The sequence below is a fragment of the Nelusetta ayraudi genome, unplaced genomic scaffold (assembly GCF_046127955.1).
Source record: "Nelusetta ayraudi isolate G7.1 ecotype Tasmania unplaced genomic scaffold, CSIRO-AGI_Nayr_v1 ptg000231l, whole genome shotgun sequence".
NCBI lineage: Eukaryota > Metazoa > Chordata > Actinopteri > Tetraodontiformes > Monacanthidae > Nelusetta > Nelusetta ayraudi.
Window position 1 is genome coordinate 102,501 of NW_027466280.1, and position 7,500 is coordinate 110,000.

Here is a 7,500-nt window from a genome sequence, read left to right on the forward strand (position 1 = left end):
ACACACACACACACACTGAGTGGATATATGGTAAAGCTGCCACTGCAACAGAGGCCTTTGATTCATCAGGGGAGAAGAATCAATAGGTGAATATTCTGCAGTGCAGCAGCGGCCCATTAATCTGCTGCTAGATTAAAATGTCACCAAGGAGGAAACAAGGAGGGACCTGTGTGTGTGTGTGTGTGTGTGTGTGTGTGTGTGTGTGTGACTGAGCTCTTCCTCATGCCGCTCTGTGCTGCAGACAGTAATTGCGTCTGCTAATCAATCACAGCCACTTGCTCTCTTGTCGTTTCTCATTTGTGCGGACAACAGGTGGCGCCAGCGATTGTCGACTTTCCCGGGAACAACGTGCGTTGGCGAAGCATCGCTCACCAGGAGCAGGAGAAAATCACTCCGGTGGTCCTGGTTGTCTAGGGCCGGTGTTCCGTCGGCTCTCGGTCAGCATCGGTTCGAGCAACAAAGACAAAAAAAGTCTTTTCCCAACTTTGAAGAGTCCAAAAAGACGACAAACAGCCGGCGAGTGCAGTACCGCCTCTGGCCTGCAGGCTGCTGCTGTCTTCTGGTTGAAAGGCCCTTTCACCCGCCGTCTTTTCGGAGCTGGTGGATAAAGATTTAAGGTTCCTTCTGGCGAACTAGCGAACAAGCTAACCGGCTGCGTTCCTGAGCAGCTTCACTTCCTGGACGATGGAGAAGTTTTCTGGAAGATTAGAGTTGAACTCCAGGAGGGAAAAACTGGAATCTGAACAGTGTTGGATGTTGGAGCTTCTTTCTACCCTTTGACTCACATTGTGACTCATTGGTCACACAGTGCACATGACTGCCATGTTTGGTTTGTTGATTGGACATAATTGAAATAATTAAAAGAGTGTTTGATGAGTTGAATAAATGAACACGCCTCCACTGGTGACATCACAAACTCTCAGCATGAAGAGAGATACACAATCAGTACACACACACACACACACACACACACACACACACACACTTTCAGCTCATGTTTGGCTGAAGACTCCACCACAGATTGGAGGTGGAGTCCTGCTGAAGGAGTCCACATGGCTGCAGCAGCTCCGTCTCCACTGCGCAGCTCCTGCTGTAACCTGGGAGGCACGCAGCCAATCAGACTCGTCCTGCCACACCAGTGTCACGGCAGAGTGGAGCAGCAGCTGAACCTCAGAGAGCTGCTGGCTGAAAGAAGGTTCCTCAGCCCGGAATCAGGGTTGTCCCAGATAAGACTGACAGTGGGCGGAGTTAGATGGTCCTGGCCCGCCGGGGTCAAAGGGCAAGAGGAGCCAGATTAGCCAGGTATCCCAACAATGTGCTGCTTTGTCTCGGCTGAAGGGGGAGCGGCGAGTCAGAACAGGGTCAGGGTTTTATTTTTTTTTCCCAGTGTGAATTAAATGATGAATGTCCATCAAAGAGCAGCAATTCAAAAAATAGAAAGCTGCACCAAACGGGTGGACGGCCGGTGATCAATGACTCGGTGAAAAGAAAATCTTGTGTGTGTTTCTGCAGTCCAACACTTCATGAATCAGCCGGGACGTTTGTTTTCTCAGCTGCTCTCTGGCCGAGAGGAATCCCACCTGTGCAGCAGGAGACCACAGGCTTCACCTTCTCAAACCTGCTGGATGTTTCCCAGAGCCGCGTCACACTGCCGCTGGCGGAAAGCAGCCGTGAAGAAGAAGAAGAAGAAGAAGAAGAAGAAGAAGAAGAAGAAGAAGAAGAAGAAGAAGAAGAAGAAGAAGAAGAAGAAGATTTTTTTTGATTTTTACAATCACATTTATTTACAAAGTACAGGCTAAAAACTTATGCACCTTTCCTAACATAAATAAATGATTAAAACAAAGAAGAAGAAGAGGAAGAAGAGAGAAAGTCAGGTGGTTGAAATGGTGAAGAACCCTCAAGTTTTCTGACGTCTCCTGCAGAAGAAGTGATGGTAGGACAGTGAAGACAGTCTGGATGGCCGGAGGATGTGATTGGTGGAGGGAAGCACGTGGTGTGTTCCACCTCAATCAATGTGACGCTGAAGAAAACACCTGCAGACTTTGGTTTCACTGGTGTGAGTCAGTTGTGCAACAGAGTCCTGGACTCATGCAGCACTTTGAGTGTCTTTATCAATACAGCTTGACTGACTGACTGAATGATTGCCAGTGACCCTGGGAACCAGCAGAACCATCACAGGATTTGGTTCCACAGCCTCTCCTGAGGGACGAACCAGGAGGCCAAGAACCTGGAAGCCGAGTGAGACAGGAACCTCAGACAGGTTCTGAGCCCACCACTGCCGGGCCGCAGCCGTCCAGCTGGTGCTGACCTCACCACTGGAGGTCAGCGCAGTGCCAGCAGCCTCCAGCAGCCTCCAGCAGCTTCCAGCAGCTTCCAGCAGCCTCCAGCAGCTTCCAGCAGCCTCCAGCAGCCTCCAGCAGCCTCCAGCAGCCTCCAGCAGCCTCCAGCAGCCTCCAGCAGCTTCCAGCAGCTTCCAGCAGCCTCCAGCAGCTTCCAGCAGCTTCCAGCAGCTTCCAGCAGCCTCCAGCAGCTTCTAGCAGCTTCCAGCAGCTTCCAGCAGCCTCCAGCAGCTTCCAGCAGCCTCCAGCAGCCTCCAGCAGCCTCCAGCACCAGAGCAGGACCACCACCACGTGGAGGAAAGGTTGAGCGTGCGTGAGCTGCAGCGTTCAGGGAAAATCCACGTCCTGGGCGCCGCTAATCCTGTGCTGGCGGCGGCGCCCAGGGGAGGCGGATCTCTGAGAGTGTAACACGGGATTAACGCCAGGGTGGAAGCTGCTGAAGCTGCGGGATTAAGAATGTTTACTCACAGCCGTAATCAACGCCGCCTTTGTCTGCTCGTGAAGCCCTGACGAGCCCAAAATACACAAGAACTCCTTTCTGAACATTGGCGACGTACAAATAAAGGTTTCATTTGAAAAGATGATTTTATATATATATACGTTTCTATTTCGGTGCAGTTGTTTTCTGGCTGACACCTCCACGGCGGTGGAGCTTCTGCTCTGATCAGCAGAGAGCGGCGACTCGGCTCCGCCGGGAGTTTGTGTTTTCTTCCTGTGATCAAAGTCCAGCAACACAGTCGCTTCTATTGCATCATCAACGGTGGAGGGAGGCAGAGCAGGAGGTCTGGGAACAGCAGCTACTGGCAGAGAATGGCAAGTCACCTGCTAATTACTGCAGTGGAGCCTCGGGATCTTCTTCTTCAGCGTCTGCTGGTGGCGCTGTTAGCGTCCACGCACCAACTTCAGAGAAACAGCAGGAAAATAATTGAATAGCATGAGAGAACTAGGCTCCTCCCCCTCCTCCTTTCTAATTCCAGAAGCAGCAGCAGTCTTGGAAGGAGGCAGCAGCTGGAACTCATCAGCCATCACCTCCACCTGCTACCTGAGGAGACCTCCACCTGAGGAGACCTCCACCTCCACCTGCTACCTGAGGAGACCTCCACCTGAGGAGACCTCCACCTCCACCTGCTACCTGAGGAGACCTCCACCTGAGGAGACCTCCACCTCCACCTGCTACCTGAGGGGACCTCCACCTGATCTGCTGGATTCCACAGCTCGTTCACTTCACAATAAATCAATCACTTTACTGTGGAGCTCGATGACGATGTGTGTGTGTGTGTGTGTGTGTGTGTGTGTTATCGCCCCCTGGTGGCTCGGACACGCCTTGAACACACCAATCCTCCACCACAAAGAACAAGTAACCCGCCCTCTTCCTGTTCAGCAGCGCACCTCGCTAGCGCCGCCCTGCTGGCTGCAGCCCAAAGAAGCAACAGGATGATGATCAATGCTGCGTGAACGTCATCGTGGCTCCCAGTGTGGGCTGAGTGTGTGTGTGTGTGTGTGTGTGTGTGTGTGTGTGTGTGTGTGTGTGTGTGTGGGAGGCGGACAGGTGGCGCTGATGTGATTCACTTTGCTTCTTATTTGCATACATATGACAACCATCTGTGCTAATCATGGACCGTGATGTCTCTATTAGGCACTGTGTGGCCCGAGGGCGGCGGCAACGGTGGCGGCAGCGACGGTGACGGCGGCGATGGCGGCGGCACACACACACGCCGTTGGCGTCTGTCGGCTTTATGCAACCCTTCAGCTGTTGTCGTGTTGACACAATGACACAACAACAGCCTCAAACTCAGAGGAAAAAACTCCAAAATTGTCCAGCAGGCGGTGTTTCTGTTTGTCTTTCACTTCTGCCCTTTGTGATGTCACAAAGGTCCTCCTCCCTGGTTCGTGACTACATCCTTTATTTTGTCCCCTTCAAAAAACGTGTGGAAAGTACGGAGCATCAGTTGTAGGATGAGGCTGTAAACAGCGGGCTAAACCCCCCCCCCCCCTCTGTTTTTTGGAAATGATGGACTGACTGACACACACACACACACACACACACACACACACACACACACACACAGGCAGGCAGGGGAGGAAGGTGTGTCACTCTAATCAGTGTGTTGATGCGGTAGTGGTTGCCGGAGTCTCCACAGAGTCCCTGGGTGCCAGGGGGCGGGGCCAGAGCGATGGCCACACCCGCCCAGTGGAGGACCTCCAGCAGCTGCCGCTCTCCTGGCAGCTGTTCCCTCGAGGTGGAAGTTCAGTCGCCACGACATTTGTGTCGGCCGACGACAGTTTGAGTGAATCAACACGACAGGACCACTGCTGTCCCAGAGGAGCACTGAGGGGGTGGAGCCAGGAGAGGTCAGCCTCAGTGTGTGTGTGTGTGTGTGTGTGTGTGTCATCATCAGTTTTCCAGTGGTCCAGCTGACCAGTGCAGATAAACCTTTTCCAAGTCCTTCAGCTTGAGGGTCCTTCAGAAGATGATGACTCTTTATCTGCTGTACCGTCATTAGCTGTTAGCACAGCGCGGCCTGTGTTTCACCACAGCAACGGACCAATCAGGTGAGACCAGTTGTGACTGGACTCAGGGGTGTTTGAAGGGTTTGGAACGAGGCTCCTCACCTCCTCATCGTCATCAGGTGTTGGGGGTCGCCTCCACTTGGGAGGATCTCGTCTTCCAAGGTCAAAGGTCAACCAGCCGTAAGCACTCTTGAAAGACCTCCGTGCAGGCTGCTGGTGGGTGAAAATGGTCTGCAGGATCTACAGCAGCTGAGCTCCTCCTCCTGCACGCCAGGCTCCGCCCACTTTCCCAGATAATAACTGATGCATGAAGGTGTTCAGTGCACTGCAGGAGAGCTGGTCATCAAGATGAGCAGAGTGTTTGAGTCATTCAAGAGGAGGAAGAGGAGGAAGAGGAGGATGTAACGTGCACCTGGATTTTTTTTTTTTTTACATTTTTTTTTAAGGCTGAGGAGCTCAATTACCTGGGAGGAGCTTGGAGTAGAGCCAATGCTCGCTCCTCCACACGGAGAGGTGGCTCAGGCATCTGTTTGGGACGTCTCCTGGACACCTGTAGGGAGGTGTTCCTGGCATGCCCCACCAGGAGGAGGCCTCCAGGAAGACCCAGGACACGCTGGAGGGACCAGGTCTCCCTGCTGGCCTGGGAACGCCTTGGGGTCCCACTGGATTAGCTGGAGGAGAGGAATGGGACCAGGGAAGTCTGGGCATCTCTTGTGAGACTGCTGCCCCCACGACCTGACTCTGGATAAGCGGTAAAAGGTGGATGGATGGATGGATGGATGGATGGATGGATGGATGGATGGGTGGATGGATGGATGGATGGATGGATGGATGGATGGATGGATGGATGGATGGATGGATGGATGGATGGGTGGATGGATGGGTGGATGTTTTTCAACCCTTATATTTCCTGCAGATCAATGCTCATCTCCAAGGAACTATTGTTTCCCCTGGTCTGGGAACTCCTTCACTCTCCCTCTCTCTCCACCTCCTCCACCTCCTCCACCCAACCCTGGTCCAAACCAGCGGCAGGGTCTCCTCCAACACCCACTGCTGGGACGGGAATCAGTCCGGAAGTGTCTGGAATTTAAGCCGCAGCCCAGAAACTTCCACATTCAAAAAGGCTGAAGAATGTTTGTCCTCTGCTGAACCGGGTCCACACGGCACAGTGGACATGCTTCTGCCGTGACCTCTGCCGTGACCTCTGCCGTGACCTCTGGGTTTCTGCATCCAATCGAGCTTCTAGGGATTCCCATTGAGCAGGTTGTTGGTTCACAGGCTGCCGGTGGAGATGTTCCTCACAGAAGGTGGCAGGTGGAGGTTCCATGCTCATCTTCTCAGTGGGGGAGAATGACTCCAGACTGAACCCAACATGAAGACAAATCTTCAACATCACTGTTGAACAAATCTGTCAGAAGTCTCAGATGATGGAGACCTCAGATGGTCAGAGTGGCTGGACCTGAGGAATCGCCACAGGCACACCCACACACACACACACACACACACACCCCCACACACACACACTGTTCACCCTGCAGATCTCACAGCTGCATCTCGAGGCTCACAGGTTGTTTTTCTATTGGAGCTCCAGTCAGTCCTGCATAATCTACTGGCTCCTCAAAGTCTACACACACACACACACACACACACACACACACACACACACCTGATCGTGCACAGAACTTCTTCCTTGTCCCAGACACCACCAGGCTGCTGCATTCTTCCAGTTTCAAGTCAGATTAAAAAATATTTCCCAGTTTGAGTGACAGTGCGTAAAAAGGCAAATTGTTTCGTTATGGTATAAAACTGAGAGCAAGAAGCAGCTGTGGAGTCTCATAATGTCTCCTGAGACTCCTGAACACACACACACACACACACACACACACACACACACACACACAACCTGGTGGTGACAACAATCCCACCTGGAGTCGAGTCGGCAAAGAAAGCACAGACTGATGATGTTGTGTCAACACAGTACCACAACTTTGACTGACACCTGAACACACACACTGACCACAACACACACACACACACACACACACACAGAAGGTCCTGTCTCATTCTCCTGAGCGCTGGGCTTAATGTTCACCATCAGGAAGCTGTTGAACCACCCGACCTCTGACCTCTGACCTCTGGCCTCTAACGGGACGGGATGTGTAAGAGTCCTTTCATGGAGCCCAGTGGTGCCCCCCGGAGGTCAGGTTTCAAATTACCGTCTTCCTACAGACTCACACATGCGCACGAGCTGCTGAAAACCCAAGAACCCTCATGACAGTTTGACCTGCAGGTCGATGGTTCAAGGTGAAGCTGAAGGTCGTATGAAAGGCAACAACCTCATCGTGGAGGAAGACGTGGAACTGTCTTATGGGTGGAGCATCTGCACCACGACGGTCGCACTGTCCAGGTTCCCATCTGTGACCTCACAGTGACCTTCACCACTAAGCTGAGAAGGTTTGTGATGACTGGACATCCTAAAGACGTCTCGGGACCCTCAGGCAGCAGTAGGAACTGGTTCCTGTAGCTCCTGGTGAGGTTCCTACTGGTCCATCCAGAAGTTTTCGTTCTCAGTCCCGCTGAACGAAAACCAGATCTAAAATTCTGTTGGTAGCTTTGACAACAGGATGGACCAACAACCTTCAGACCTTCC